At 44.1% G+C, this 12,680-nt stretch overlaps 1 protein-coding gene across 6 annotated transcripts in view; it reads right to left on the reverse strand.

Annotated features, from left to right (window-relative positions):
* The window catches only part of PDE10A (phosphodiesterase 10A), a 183,513-nt gene that overhangs the window by 74,066 nt on the left and 96,767 nt on the right, over positions 1-12,680 (reverse strand). The window contains exon 1 of one of the 6 annotated variants that reach the window (XM_053382372.1): positions 10,316-10,395. The exons of the other annotated variants lie outside the window; for them this stretch is intronic. The gene's annotated coding sequence lies outside the window, so the exon portion shown is untranslated. Of the gene's footprint in view, positions 1-10,315; positions 10,396-12,680 lie in introns of those variants that run through there. 6 annotated transcript variants of the gene reach the window in all.

The following is a 12,680-nucleotide window of genomic DNA, read 5'->3' on the forward strand; positions in this document are numbered from 1 at the left end:
TGCTCATTGGGTGACGTTGGGCCAGTCACTGCCTCTCAGCCTGACCTATCTCACAGGGCTGTTGTGAGGATTCAATGAGGGGGGGAGCCATGTATGCTACCTTGAGCTCCTTTAGAAAAAGGTGTGTTATGTTATAAGTACAATAAAATAAATTTGTACCCTGTTGCCTGTAGCACTTTCATTTATGATTCAAGAACTAAGCCAGGAGACATTCCTGCAGCAACAAAGCACAGGGGGGTAAGGGAGAGGAAAGCATTAATTAAGTTGCCCTCATGCTCATTTTGCTATAAAATATAGGTCTCCATCACCCACTTTAGAGGCAAACAGGTCGCAGCTAAATAGGGCAGGCAAGAATGGAAAAGGTCCAACTATTTTTGTTATATTTGGAGATGGGGTTATAGAAAGAACTGCAGCGATTAAATAAGGAAGAGATGACCATGAGGAGTCCACCCTCATTTTCTTAAGGGGTCTTTAAATACATGCCAGGGGGAAAGGTTTAATGCCAAAGTGGAAGTGAATTACATCAGTAGAGAGGACCACTACTGGCAGAGCTTCCCAGTGGTAGCTCAGGCCATGTGAAGAAGGGAGAGTTGGCCAGTCGGTCCACCCCCCACCCCACCCCCATGTGGGTGTTTGTCTATCCTTCCTTCTACTTTTTTGCTGCCACTAGGTGGGTGTTGCTTCCCCATCTCCACCCCGGCTGCCTTCACCAAGCGGCTGAAAACTCCCTTGTCTTCTTCACAACATTTAACTCTTAAGATGTTACTCATGTCTTACAAAAAGAAACCCGAGGTCGTTTAAGACAAGGCTGGTACCTCAAACCACCACCTTTATATGGCCAGATTGTTACTGTCCCTGAGTTCTGTTACAGTTCAGTGTATGTATGGATAGCTCAGTTGGTTAGAATGTGGTATGCCAAGGTTGCAGGCTTCCACCTGCACAGCAGTGGGCACAGCCCTCTACATTTGAATTGTTTCAGCAACAAAGTAGTATGTGCTTCTTGCTCAAGAAATGCAAGAATCATAAAACAGGAAACTCAGTTTAAATCAGTGGTTTAAAATTAATATTTTGTTCTCAGTTAGTTAAATTGCCTCCATCTTTCCTGGAGTAAATTCTTTATACTTTGTGGTTTGCTACTATTTTCCTATATGTGTAACAGCCCACTCAGCTGCATGCTCTATTTTTCTGTTCATGAATGCCTGTCCCTCACTATATGCAGACGGAAAAGGCATGTTTGAGCAAATAATTGCATCCAACCCTCAAGTGCCAATAGTAATGCACTTGAGCATTTACATTTCTATTCCTTGAAACTCAAGGACACACGGGATACCTGGTTCTCCCCCTTCTAATTTGATCCTCACAACAATCCTGTGGGGCAGGTCAGACTATGATTACTTATGGTAGTACTGCATGTTCAGCCTAATAGCTTGTTGTTAGAAAGGCCCTTTTTCAACCTTCCAGTCAAAGCTCCTTGTTAATAGTACTAATAGCATTACACCTCCACAAGTGCTGTTCTGCATTACAGATCAAAGGCAATTTCTCCTATTTGAATTTTTTATGAGGGTTTCTGATACTCAGGCACGCTGGAATATTGTGTGGCGTCTTTTCATGTGCATCATGTATGTGAAAACTTTGGTTTTTTTCTGCATGTAAGTCCTGTGATGTGGAAGTACCTTCTATCTGCCATTTTGTACACTGAATAAACATTTAATATATAGCTGAACTGTACAGTAACTGTATTATTAGGGAAGGCCTTTTTAAAAAAAACAGCATTTGGTTTAAGAGGACAGCCTTTCATTAATTATCTTATCTTTGTTTTACACTGGTGCTTTGATATAACAGTGCCATGTGCTAACAAGGTACTATTACACCAATCCTAGAGTACCTTCTAAATATCTCAACACAACTGGTCAAGTTGTGAGTAGAAACTTCTGATGGAGAACTGAAGTAGCTGTATTTATTTGAAGTTTCCCTTGCACGCACCCCCCCACACACAAAAAAAAGAGATTTTTTGCCAATGACAGTAAAGGATGGGTTTTACCCTCCTTTTCTGAGTGGGAAAATATTAGACGAAAGAACGAACAGAAACAGCCAACATTTCTTAGTAATTTGTGTACTGCGTGGAAGATCAGTCCATTAATATAATCCAACTGTAATCAGCATGGCGAACTATAATGAATCCTTTGGAGCTGACTTCCTCAAAGTCCCTTTGAAACCAGTAAGTTTTCATTAAAGGGAATGGAGCACTGCTCATTTGACCATAACGGTGAAGTCAGAGGGAGTTGCTCTGGCTGGGGGATAGTGACAGTGGGGAAAAAACCTACGTCATAGTTTTGCTACGAGGACAAAAGGGGGAAGGCAATACATACTGTCTGAAGCTCCTTGGAGGAAAGGTGAAATATCCATACTTCTGAATAAATAAAACAACCCCTTTCATCTCAAGCTATTTTTGTGGTAAAATTCCACCGCTAAAAGGGTGCATTCCCATCCATGAAGAAAATACACTGGTATCCATGGGTAGAGTTCTAGCAGCTTTATTTTAGGAATGAAACTACCTACCAAAGGAAAAAATACACTGGAAATAAGCAAACAAGGAAAAACATCCCTTTTAACAAATTGTTAAAGAACCATTGAATTTGTTAATACTTTGAAGCTGCAACCCTATACATAAGTATGCAAAGGGATTTATTTCTGAGTAGAACTGTATAGCAGGCACTGAATTGTACAAGAAATCTAGCTCCGTTTTTTCTTCTTCTGATTTAATGATACTATACCTAGAAACAGTGTTTCAAGGCCCAGGCAGAATCTGGCACGGAGTAAGAAATCCTTATCAGCAGCAATCCTTAGCAGTCTAGTGGTTTAAACAAATCCACATTTGATTACCCAACATTAAATAATGCACAGAACAGAGTAAATATACTAAAGGAAACACCTGCAGAAATGATTTACAAAACCAGTTTGAAAGAAAAGTTATTTGAGAAAGAATTAACTCAGAGGCAGAAGAAAAGCTTGAGGTCACTCCTTCCTACAATTTGCTTGGTTCTCAGCAAAATGGGTGGGTGTGGGTGGGTGTGAGTGAGGTCTGTTTTTACACTAGCTATTGGATCCATAAAGCAACTTGTGCAAGTGGAAAAACATTTCTGCTCTGATATCAACACAAATAGCATCAGCAGCCACACCATTCTGAAGGATCATGCAATTCCAGAAGCGGATCAGAAGTAGGAGATAAGAATAGGATTGAGTTGGATTGTTTACAGTTCAGCAACCAGCAGAGGGAGTACAAAAGTCTAAATTATACTTATTTGTTTAAACTGGCATTTTGAAATAAACATAAGAATGTTTTGTACACAATGTACAAAAGTACGGAGAGTATTCTAAGAAAAAATGCTGTTTTGAAGGGGGGGAAGAAATAGGAAAAGTGTGCGTGCAGGGACAATTAGCAGATTATATGCCTTATCTACAATCCAGCATACATTAAAAGTCCTATTAAGCCTGGTTTAATGCAATATTTTCAAGAAGTCACATTGAAATCAGTGGGACTTACACCCATGTAAGTGTGCATGGGATTGAAACACCAGGAAATTCACAATTCCAACATTTCAATAGGATTTTGAACAAATTTCTGTGCACAGAACTGTAGTCTTTGTTTTTGTTTTAATAACATGCATGAACAATTTTGAAGCATCTGGAAGTCAAAGTGAATATTTCCCCAAACAAACGAGGATTACAAGCACTATGTCACTGTTAATAAAACAGAAACAGTTTTCTGAACATGTACCGAAAAGTGACACCCTTTAAGTAATTTTTTTAATAAATAAATGAAATGATCTGTGTGCAATTATTTGCTCTAAATACTTTGCAAGTTATTTGCCGATACGTCTTTATTTTTTATTACTCGGAATCTTAAGCATCATGAGCAGAGTATGGTTTGTGGAACGGTGACATCCAACCTTCTCCGTCCTGTTGCAGTTCCCTGTGACCCCTGAAAGGTTGCAACATTTGAGGACAAGGCAGGAGGACAAGGAATCAGCAGAAATCAGACAAACGCTAGATTGAATCTAAGCGACATGTTGCACCACTTTTTTCTCATATGTCAGTATACAAAGGTAAAATCTGCCAGGCACTGCAACTGAACAGTTTGCCATTAGAAGTCGTCCATTGGAAGGGTCGGATCAGGAGCCTCCGCCCCCCCATCCCAGACCTGCATTTTGGGGGTCCTGAACATGGTTGGGCTTAAAACTGTGAGCAGGGCATGGATGTGCACACAGGTCCTACACTTGCCTCCAGGAATATGGGCTCCATTTGAGACCACCTTGTGTTTAGCATGGATTATAAGGAATGGTTTCTAAGTGGATTCAACTGAACAGGCTTAGAAATCTCTTTGCAACCAAAAACCTGATAAGGCAAAGTTTCAGTTAGAAACACATGATGGTCTAAAATGAATCCTGTAGACCTTGGAGTGCTGCACGCCCATATGCCCCTGTCCTGCCAGCAGTTTTAAGCCCACCTGTGCTCAGGCAAATACCTAGGCAGGACTAGCGTGATTTGCCTTAGGCCCCAGAGTCCCCAGGGACAGCCCTGCTTGCACTGCTAGATAAGAAAACAGCAGCACCTTGAAATACTGAAACAGCATGGAGTCAATACCAGGGTGGACTTCTTCTGCACATGCCCTAAATTAAAAATGAATAAAACAAGTGAAACACTCTTTCTGTCGTTGTAAATGCCGACCTTATTTAAAAAGCATGATCATCATTAAATCATATGGGAAGAGTTAAACGGCATTTAATTCCCAGGGGGAAGCCATCTTTTGAAAATTAGTGTGCTTCAACATCCGTGCAGTTAATCATTGCTTGACAATAATCCAGTTCCTGAGATTCCCATAAATGTTTCATAAAGAAGTGGCTTCTATGTGTCAAATTTAACTCTATTGTTTTAACAACATTTAAAGGAGCATGTGCCAATCACACAGAAATGTTTATGGAACTCGCTTGAAATCTTTTAATGTTATTGTAAATACAGTCAAATTTACCTTAATTTAACAGTGCTTTATATTATGCAAGTTATAACTCAGAGATTTAATTTTCAGAAGAAGAATGGAAACTGGGCATTTTACACAGACCACCTGAACAGCAAAATAACTCAAGAAGCAAGTTGTTTAATGAGCAATGCTTAGTTGCTAACAAGTCAAATTCAGGACCGCAATACCTGCTTCTCCCCATCCTGGACTCTGTGTTCATCACCTGAGGCCCTTTTCCATGCACCTCCTCCACATGAGTTCCAGAAGGTGGCAACACGATAACGGACCTTCTCTTTAGTGCCCCTCCCCATTTGTGGAATGTTCTTCCCAGGAAGGTTTGCTTGGTGCCTTCTTTTTTTAGGCACCAGGCACAAACATTCCTCTTCAACCAGGCCTCTGGCTTATTAATATTCAGAGGTTTTCAACTTTTTTGAGTCCACAGCTTCCTTGACCACTTATCCATCCATTCCCAACAGCAAGGTCTGGTGGACTGGTTGCCTGCCTGCTTGCTTACTCTGAGGCCACCTAAGCTCCTGGCAACCAGCACAACCTGGCCAGCCCCAGAGGCATCATTCATCTATGGAGCTTGTAGCCAGGGCTGCTGCAACAAACGGCTGTGCAAGCCTCTGGAGGCAGAGACACGAGAGGACATCAGAGGAGGGCAGGAAAGAGGGATAGAGGCCAGTGTTGCCCACGGCACCCTGACCATCATTCAAGGCACCCAAGGGTGCCAAGGCACACTGGTTGAAAACCACTGCTATAGCCTTTTAAATGTGTCTGTGGGAAAGGGGGTTATTGTTTTACTGCTTGGATTTACTTATTTACTTCTTTTTATCCTGTATTTTATTTTGTGAATCACTTTGAGATCTTATAATGAAGAGTAGTATATAAATCTAATAAAATAAAATAAAGTAAATAATAATAATAATTGGGCTCACTGCAGCTTGTCCACATAGCATTAAACTATGGTTAAACATTATCTGAGAACCCTGTCTGTAGAGCATCTAGTATCAGCAGTTCCAAATGCACTGCCCACAGGAAACAGAGAAATTTTCAAAACAGTGACTCTGTTGGGAAAACAACCATCAATAGTTTGCTCAGCATGGCACAACAGAAGTAAAACTGTGCAACAGCATCTTAAAATGTTGCAATTTTAAGAGCATAGCTACATCACTCATTTTCACATGCACTGTCACTGAAAGTAATGTATCTTGATCACTAAACGAACCCTCACCACTTTACCGAAACAAATTAGTGCTGTCTAAGGAAGATATGTTTACCTTAAAGTCAATATAAAAAAGCAGGGAGGTATGGTAGTGGTCAGGTTAAGGGAAAATATCTATTTAAATACAAGCAAGGGATATTGTGGGAAAGTTGGGATCTCTTTAACCAGACTGTCTTTCAGAAGAAGAAATCAGGAAATGGGATGTTTCCAACATTACAAAAAACTATAATCTCAAAGAGGCATCTGAAGATTCTGCTCAGTTTTTATGAAAAGCACCAAATTATTTGATGTGTGCATGTGAAAAGGGGTACACTGGTAAAATTGCGTCTACGCATTTGTTTCTTTCATTTCTAGCCCACCCTACAGCTGAGCTCCTGAGATTCACAACCGATCTAAAATGAAATAAAACAATCAGAAAAACACATCCAACAATGCAAAAACAACAGTGGCAGAAGACAGTTATTCAACTTAAAATGTATTGCTACAATCTCCACGCTTCTCTGGACGGTGGTGCATTCCAGGGGCCCAGACCTCACCCAGACTTAGTCTATTTTGGAAGGAAGTCAGTTGAGGTGTGTGGTGTTCTATAACATTTGAGTTTATCTGCAAGTAAACAGGGACACATGTAGAGGTAGACCTTAAACACTCCAACAGACAACCCACCCACGTGCTTACAGAGCCCAAACCTCAAATATCTGCCTCTTCCTCTGTATACCACTTGAAAACATCAGGCTGTCCCATATGTACAGACATCTTTAGCTGATGGGGACACAGGGGAAACATATGAATGTAAGGAAAATGCAAATTATCAACATATATAATCCAGAAATCTCCCTAAAAAAACTGCTAAAAGAGTCTCCAGCTACATTTCTGGTTCCACGTATCTTCTCCTGTCCAAATCCCCCAGTCTCACAACATTAATCAGCATTTTGTTATTTAAAGAATGACAAGTATTATTGTTATTTTTATGCATGTAGATATTACATAATGACTTAGTATTAGAATAAGGGGAGGCAAACTGCAACTAAATAAACTGTAATAGATTATTTCAAGATGTTTTGTTGCTGATACCTAACACTTGAAGCATATAGCTAAAATCTATCCTGTTAACAGATGTTGGACATGTAAAAGAAGGTGTGGATTACATGCATGTATGCCGGAGATGAGATATGTAGAATGTGAAAAGTTATTCTGTACTATTAAATTCCATCCAAGTATTATTGGGATATCTCAACCAAATCATATTCCTTTAGTTATTAAGAGCAACCAAGATGTTGTCAGCTATGAAATGGCAACCTGATAAAATTCTCACTGAAAGAAAATGATTCAGCAACTTTCAGATTTGGTAAAGTTAAAAGATGGACATCGAACATGATTCCCCAGTTGGTAAAGTGAAATAAATGTTTAAGTTGGAATTATTTTACACTTTTTCACTGCTAATAAATGACTAGAATCAATTATCTATTTTACTTATAAAGATTTTGTAAAAGGGTTTAAATATTATTTTACCTATTTAAAGTGATCTATTACACATTTAACATAAATCTATAAGCACAGAATTAAAGGAACATAATTCTATATAAAGAAGTTAATTTGAATACAGTGAATGTATTTATAATGTTAACGTTTGCTATTACATGAAGCATTAAAAAAGAAAAAAGAAATGTAGTAAGAGACACAGTGTAGATACAGTGTAGAAAATATACCAATGGTTGCAGAGTTATCACAACCCCCACAAATAAGCAAATACTTGGAAGCAAAAAGGAAAGGTTCAAATTAGCCAGAATGCCTTGTGACCCAGCACAAGTTATTGTGCTGAATCCCTACAAAGCTGTGGGGTAGAAGAGACTGAAGCAGGGAGGCCAAATTTTTCCTTTACTCACATTTCTCCCAACTTCTTCCCCTTTTTAACAGGTTTTTCTCCTGTGGTGGGTAACTTCCAATCCTCTCGTAGGAGGAAAATAGCTTTAAGAAACAGTTGAAGGAAACACGGGGGAAAGGGTTATTCACACATAAACTTGCATCCGGAATAACCCAATCCTGAAAGTCCAGTATGGCCCTGAAACTCATTTCAAGTTACACATTCCTTTTAACCCTCATGCAAAGCATTTCCAAGGTGGTGAAGGGAGGTGGGAAAGCAAGAAGTGGTGGCCATTTGTGGCTTTCCAGCCAAATGCATGTGGAACCCTTCATAACCTTGTTAATTCATCTATTTTGTCACACCATGTGCTCTTCTTCCCTCAAAACTGCCTATGATTTTAATCACAAGTCCCCACTCCACCGCCCATCACATTTTATGGTAGCTCTACTGTCATGCTTTTTCCCAAAAAACTTTTTTAAAAAAATATGCAACTATTTGCAACCCTTCCAGTGTGTTCCACACTCAAAGAGCCTGAGAGGGCAGAAGCAAACTAATAATCCCATTTACATTTTCCCTAAAGCGGTCAGCGAACACTTGTACAGATTTCCCAATTACAAATAAATAAACATTAAAATGGGAAGTTTGTAAGGGAAGTTGTGTTCCATATAAACTTTGGGAGATCTATCTAAATAGCCATCTAGTCACTATAAATAAATGGGGGATACGTTATGGGTCCAATAATGAAGATGAACTATCAACATCTTCACAATGAGATGATCATTCAACAGATCACGCACCTGTGCTGTATTAATGTGAAGCAATGACAACCCCCGAATTCTGTTTTCACCACAATTACCAATATACTTTTAAATCAGGTTGCCATAGAAATAGAAACTATACACTACCCCAATTACTCAAGAATGAAGATTTATTATGTGTTAAATGGTAGAACACAATTTTTTTTTATATATGCCTCTGCTAGTATGTGGCAGGTTAATATTAGTCCATGTTCATCCATTTTTCATTTGTTAACTTCCAAGACCTACGACTGTCCTAAGTCCTAGTAAATCTTGGTCACTTGACAAGACTATTCCACATCATTTGTCTACTTCGGGTTCCATGCCATTCAAGTGGCATTCAAGCATTAAAAGAAGTGTAGTGATGGGACCCATGGAAGAGCCTTTTTAGTGGTGGCTCCACATCTGTGGAATGACCACCCCACTGAGGTGCATTTCACCCCAACTATGATGTTTTTTTCCAGGTGCCAAGCAAAAACCCACCTTTTTAGTGGCTGATGGGTTAAACAATTCTTATGGTGTTTTTAAATATGCTATTCATGTAATTATGCAAATTACTATCATGTTTTTGCTTATTGTTTTAGAGTACGTTATTTTTTGTAAACTGACCTGTGGCTATTTTTGGTAAAGGACACTGTGGAAATAGCTTTTTTAAAAAAATTACCACCACATCACAAATGTGTTCAATTCTACTGAAATGTGAATCAGAGAAGAAAGGAGGAAAGTGAATGCAAGAGAAAGTAACAAATGATTGTTTCTTTTTTCAATATTCCTTCCCGTAATCAACTATTCTCTGGCATTTGTACTCTGGTGTGCTTTCCTTCTTCTTGTAATGTTTCCAGCAAGAAAAATCCTGAAATCTATTGTGCTGCTTTCAACATGCCCTAGTAAAGACTGTACTGCTTGCCACAGCGTTAATAAGCAAACTTGCTCTGAAACAGGACATCCCATGTTTAAAGCATCTTCAACTGAGGGCTATGCAGTCTTGAACATAAAGTATCCAAGGAAGACGATTTCACTTTCTTGAAGGAAGATTTCACTTTCCTGAAAGAAGCGTCCTCCCTCGCTAATCCATTCACAGTGAGCACACTGCTTCTGGTGATGGTTTGATCTCACTCTACCTTCCTGGAATTTAAACCCATTTATTTCTCGCACTATCTTCTGACGAGCAATTGTTCCTCCTCCTTTTGTTACCCCATTCCACATCAATAGATAAGTACCACCCTCGCATCGCAGGAGCAGCAGTGCTTTATTTCTAAAAAGAGCGGCGCCTGAGACCAAGTTTCCCTGGAAGCCCCCCCCCCGTCTCTTTTACACACACACACATACGGGGAGGGGGGCACTCCCGCATCCAGAAACCCTCGCCCTCGCCCTTAAAAGCAATCAGCCGGAGAACAAAACGCGAAGCCACCTACTTGCGCTCAGGAAACACTCGGTAAACCGCCTAAAACAGCTGCCCGAAGAAGATCCATCTTCCATGTCTGGCCCTAACAAGAGCGAAGCGGAGAACGGGGAGAAAGTGGAGACGGCGCTTCTTTGTTGCTGCCGCTGCCTGCAAGCCCGGCTCCTGCCTCTGGGGCCGTCGCCACAGGCGGCCACTCTTCCTCTTCCTCCTCCTCCTCCTCCTGTAGCTAGCCGATTACAGGACCACAAGCGAGAAAAAGCCGGGCAAAGAAGCGGGGAGCCGGGAGGCGACCGCTGCTGCCGATGACGACGCTGCCCGGCGGCGCCTTCTTGGGAGCAGGATGGGAAAAGGGAGGCAGAGCCGCCGCCGCCGCCGCCACCTCCTCTGCTTCCGCCACTGCCGGGGAAGGCAATCAAGGCAGCTGCTGCTGCTGCTGCTGCTGCTGCTCCAACATCTCCTGCCGACGCCGTGCTTGCTTTCCCCTCTCCTTCCCTCCCGCGGGGACTGGGGAGGTGGAAGGGAGGCGAGGAGGGGAGGAACGGAGGTGGTGGCAAGGAGTGGAAGGAAGGAGAAGGGGAGGGAACGGAGGGGACTGGAGGAGTTGCTGCTGCTGCTGTTGGGTTGGAGAAGAGGCTGCAGGAGCCTGACCCCGCGGCTCCTGCTGCTCCTTGCGAGGATGCGAGTGCGGCCGCAGGCAGCCCGGTGCCTTCCCGGGGAAGAAAGCCCCCCGCCGCCTCCGCCCCTCTCCTGGCCGAGGCAGTGGAGCAGGCTAGGATTGGAGCCCGGGTTTTCCCCTCCCGCCCCTGCAGCCGGGAGGGGGGTCTGGGGCGGGCTAAGCGCGCTTTCTCCGGGTTGGCCGTCGAGCTCCGTTCCTGCCCTTTTCGCGCGAGTTTGAGGCAGGACTTTTGCCGAGAGTCACACGGCGGGGCGGCGAGGAGGGAAGCCGAGGCAGGCGAAGGGGCCGGTTCGGTTGCTGCTGCTGCTGCTGCTGCTCCGCCCCTTTCCCTGCACGCGAAGGGTGGCCGCCCGTCTTCCTCGGGCTTTAGGATCCCCTGTGAAGAATCTTCTTCATATCTTGCTTTTTCCCCTTTGAGGAGAAGGAGGAGTCTTCTGGCGACCCCCACCCCTCAAACCTTGGCGTTAAAGCGCGCGCGCGCAAACACACACAATCCACCCCTTTCCTTTGGTTCCTTCTCAGCAATGCAAACATTTCTTTCTGTCTGTAAAAAAGGCAAAGCGAGGAGCGTGGAAAAAAATAGTTCACTGCAGTGCTGCTTCCAATTTCCAACCCCGGCTCGCCGCCAGAAAAACCGCCCACTGGCGGAGCCTGGTGCCTCAGAGCCGCCTCCCTGCTCACCTCCCCGCAGCGAAGCCAAGGCAAGCAGCGGACTGGCCGCCTGAAGAAAGCGCGGGAAGCGATTTGCCCCTCTGCGCCCTCTCAGCACTTCCAAGTTCACAAACACCCAGAGTTCCCCTTCACGGGCTTGAAGAGCGTATTAAGCAGAGCCCGGCTGGGTCCGACCCAAAGGCCCGCTACACCCCCTGGGAAGCCCACGAGCGTAAGCGCAGGAGCGCTCTCTTGCTCGCCTCTAAAAAGACATAAGCTCAGTGTCCAGTTTGGGAAGGGAAGGGGCTTCCAGCGAGCTCCCAACGACAACTTGGGGCTGTGAGGGGCGGAAAGCACTCTGCACGTCCCCAAAGGCATTCAGGCTGAGGTTGCCTTCGCGCGCACACTATCTTGGCGGGAAGCCGCCTTGAACCAAACTGGCTTCTGAGGCAAACGTGCTGCACTGGTGAGGGGCGCGCTTTTCGGGACTCTGCCCTGAAGAGAGTCTGGCGCCGAACTTGCCGCCTGCGACGAGAAACAAGGCCAGGCGCTGAAGGCACCTGCGCTCCTTTCCGTTTCCCAACTTGGGAACACGTGTCTGGCTCGCTGCTCGTGGCTGAGGGGGTCCCAGAGGCGGCCACGCGCCCTGCCCACAACGTGACTGCGAGGGAAGAAGGGGGCTGGCCCAGCCAGCGTCCTTCTTCCTCGCCTGAGCGCTCAGTCTCTCGGGGCGCAGCCCGCCTCACGGCAGGTGCGCTTGTCCAGGGGGAGCCGCTCGCCACGCAATTCTGGCTTCGCTGCCTGGGCTGGCAACTGTATGTTTCGTTCGCGCGCCAAAGCTCCCGTTTCAGCACCAACGGGAGAGGAAAGGGGACTGAAAAGCCTGGCTCCCGCTCCCTTCCTTCTTCCTCCGGCTCTCTCGCCCAGAGGGGGCTAGGAGAGGGCTACCCTGGAAGGGCCATTACCTGGCAAGCCGTCTCTCTGCGCGGGTGGCTCCTCTCTGAGGGAGCCCACGGCTCCCCTAAAAACGTTCGCCGACTCTTTTGCG

The sequence above is a fragment of the Podarcis raffonei genome, chromosome 3, assembly GCF_027172205.1.
Source record: "Podarcis raffonei isolate rPodRaf1 chromosome 3, rPodRaf1.pri, whole genome shotgun sequence".
Classification (NCBI taxonomy): domain Eukaryota; kingdom Metazoa; phylum Chordata; class Lepidosauria; order Squamata; family Lacertidae; genus Podarcis; species Podarcis raffonei.